The sequence below is a fragment of a genome, unplaced genomic scaffold (assembly GCF_019419815.1).
Source record: "Pyrus x bretschneideri cultivar Hongxiangsu unplaced genomic scaffold, Pyrus_bretschneideri_v1 Contig11, whole genome shotgun sequence".
In the NCBI taxonomy this organism is placed as follows: domain Eukaryota; kingdom Viridiplantae; phylum Streptophyta; class Magnoliopsida; order Rosales; family Rosaceae; genus Pyrus; species Pyrus x bretschneideri.
The window spans coordinates 7,090,116-7,094,009 of NW_025999402.1; positions in this window are offsets into that span (position 1 = coordinate 7,090,116).

Here is a 3,894-nt window from a genome sequence, read left to right on the forward strand (position 1 = left end):
TATTGTGTAGCTACATGCATGGTCCCATTGATTTTTCTTTTGTTTATGAAGAAAAAAAAAATCAACGATCTCGATAGCTTTTTGGTTTTTTTTTTAAACTGTTTAGATCGACGGCTGCGAAAGTAACAATGAGTTTTAATGTTTTATTCCGTAAATTTAAGGACTATACTATAAGGACACTCCTATTGGAATTAATAATCGTTTAGGGATAAGTATATTCCTTTTGAGTCTCTAAATGGTGGTTGCGGGGGGGGGGGGTCTCTAAATAGGGATTCCCATTGGATATGCTCTTATTAACTCAAAGTTCTCCTTGTATTAGTTTCTCTCAAACTATCTCTTTGTCTTAGGCATCATAAGCCCTTTGTTAGATATCCTCCTCTTTTTCTCTAGTTCGTCAATTAGGCTATTGATATTTATTATTTTGTAGGTGGAGTTTCGTCCACTCAACCTTGGACGGAATTTGCATCCACACCTCCTATTAGTGGGGTTATTGTCCTATATGTCTCTTTGTATTTCAATAAGATTTCATAGTTTTTCCTATAAAAAATTTGTGTACCCATTGTTTTCTTTTTGGATAGTGCTATTCACACACTTATTTTTATCTCTCACACAGCCTTGTCAAATTTTGGCCATTGATGTTCAATTCATCCGATTCAATGGTTAAAAATTGAGAAGGGTATATGAGAAGTAAAAATGTGTAGCTACCTTTCTTTTTTTGGTCAATTTGCTTCATATTGTTTGAGTAGAGGGAAAAGTGAAGTAAACCCCAAAAAGATACATGCTTTCTTTTTGCTAATTCACTACATGGCAAATATCTATTAAATGAATGATTTATTTTTTAGGACATGATAAGTATCTATTGGACTGATGACACCACTAAATCTATATCTTAATTGCAAGAGAATCCCTCCTTCCAAAAAATTGATGTCCCTCGAAAAATAATCGTTCAAATGGTTTTGTTAACCAAGCCCAGGAAGAAAAAATGAAGAAAAGGAGCCATATTCGAATGATGACTCCGATAGAACCATATTTTCGTACTTTACAAATAAAACCATTTATGCAGTTTCAGAACTATTAATCTTGCATCTATTGAATTATGACGAGTCCCAAAGAGTACACAAAATAGTTAAGGTTTGGGTTAGCTCAAGTGATCAGGAAGAATGAAATTATGAGTTAGGATTAGAATACGTGCATGGTTTAATTTAATGTGATCGAAAAAGAAAAGTATAGGCAATTTGCAAACCGTGTGGTTCACAGGCTCACTTGGAGAGCGTTGTTTAGAGTTGGTATGGACATTTTTACAATCAAGCATGAGGTGGAAGCTTTAGAATTGTTTAGTATTAGTAGTTTTCATGCGAGAGAGAGAGAGAGAGAGAGAGAGAGAGAGAGAGAGAGAGAGAGAGAGAGAGAGAGAGAGAGAGAGTTTGATGTTTGCTAGTTAAGCTTGGTAAATTACGTGTCTTGCAATATTGCTAGGTTTCCGTTACTAAGGCGAGCAGTTTATATAATGTTTTTAAAAAATTATTATCTTGTGGTAACATGAGCTAACTATGACTCTTGCATATACGTCACTCAAATAAACTAAGTGAGTCCTAAACAAGTTATGATTAAGAAAGTTACAAAGTCCAATTAATTTGCAATAATTCCTCAGCAGATTTCTAACATAATTAATAACATGTTCATAAATTTCAGAGAAGGATGTTGATCCTTTTTTCTGTCATTGTACACTTGACAAATAACCAAATCCTCACGTATCTAGCAGGAAGTAAATCATTCATGCCATTGCAGACATCAACTACTGACATAATTAAGAAACATCCACATTAAAATTCAAATATCATATTGAGATGGAAAGATCGACATTAAAGTTTTAGTTGTTGGGAAGAGGCGCTTCTTTTTCATTCTTCACGATTCCGTTCTGAACCATGAGCTTCTTTCTCCAGCTTCCTTCATTTAAAATTGACAACCACAAATTACTCAAAAAAAAAAAAAAAAAAAAAAAAAAAAAAAAAAATCAACTTCTCCATAATCTTTCGAATCCGGGTGAATCCAAAAGCGGCCGCCATCAAACTCTGGTGCTTTATTTCTTCATGGTGTTTGATGGAATCATGGTGTTGAGAATGAGTCCCACATTAATGGGAGGAAGGATCTTGTATGAGCTTATAAGAGGTTGAACTACTTCCCATATGGCCAATTGGTTTTATGGTGGAACCTCAACTTTCTTTATAGTGTTAGAGCAGGTTGTCCCAAGTGTGAAGCCAAACAGCCACGCGGGCTCCATGTTACCCCGTTGTGTTGTTCACGTGTTAGGCTTGAAAATTCGCCACACGTGAGAGGCGTGATGAGAATGAGTCATACATTGATGGGAGGAGGGGTCTTGCATGACCTTATAAGAGGTTGAACTACTCTCTATATTACCATTTGATTTTATGATACAATCTCAATTTTCTTCGCATGGTGATGTGTTTGATGGAATCATAGTCTGGTTTGAATCGGACTTGGCTGGCTACAACCCAGACGGACGAGAAAGAGACAAAGGGCACTGTCACGCATAAGTGCGTTGTTCCAGTACCTAAAAACCCCTCAACGAATTTGAAGATGTTCCTGGACATTTTTTCCGGCGGTTTGGTGGTTTTCCTAATCAACATTCTACTTGTGGCATAAAGATAAGGGAAGAATGCATAAACAATACACCCTAAGCATATACTTTTTCGGGTCGACCTCATAATTCATTGAAATTTCACGAAACAAAATATTCCACCAAGGAAGAAAGTAAAATAGACAATGAAAACACCAGTCAAGGAGAAAAACATGTTCCCCATGTAAAAGATACAAAAGATTTGTACAGCTAAAAAAAAAGTAGACATGCAAACAAAAACGAAGATTATTGTCTGTCATAAGCTACTGTCCCTTGTCAAGACTACGATTGGAAATCAAAAACAAAAACCATATGTCAGTAAGTCATATAGATTAATAAAATTCACCATCCAATTTATAAAGAAATAAGCGAAAAGAAAGCTTCGAACAACTTAGCATCTCTTACAAAAAATGAATGCAAGTAGCCATATTCGGATACATCATAAGCGTTCAAATATAAGATCCGAGTTCAACTTGTTTCTGCAAACTTGTTTTCTAACCAAAGGGTGAACATCTTCCTGGAAACTTATCATATGTATGGACACTATTTTTCCATAAATCCGTTAACAAATAGCGCAAATAAACATCAAAATGAACCTTCCTCAATCTTCGGTAATTAGTAGTCATCATCATATAATCTTTTCTCAAAGCGGCAAATTATAGAACTATGACGATCAATCAAGTGTTGTGAGTTTGGTTTAGAACCCCGAACGGAGTAAATCCGTCGATAGCAAGCCTTAATTTGATGTTGCGTGGGTCAGCTACAAAAACTCGAGTACATCCGATCAAATTTTTTCAACGCCTTCCCTTTTACAAGATGCCTCATAATGATAATATCATCATTAACCCGTCCTTTCTTATACCATCTCATGTCGCTTGCAGTATGTGTGGACTTGTAAAATCACTGCAATCTACACTTTAATAGAAGATAACACATCAGTTTTTGTGGAAGTCTCGTTCTTTGTCACTTTTGTGGAAATTTCATCGGTCTATTATGAGATTTTATTTTATATTTCAGCTCACTGCACACAAGGCATTTATCCAACTCTTTGTTTTCCTTATAGAACAATATACAATTATCTACACGTGCATGAAGTTTTTTCATACCCAAATCCAAGATCGTTCAACACCTTCTACACACTTTTATGATTGATGTGTAAGTTAAGGCAACCTAAAAAATATTAATTCTAATCACATTTATCTGCAAGTGCATGATTCGTAGATAGTATGGAAGTGCACAAAGTTAACCGAATCTGA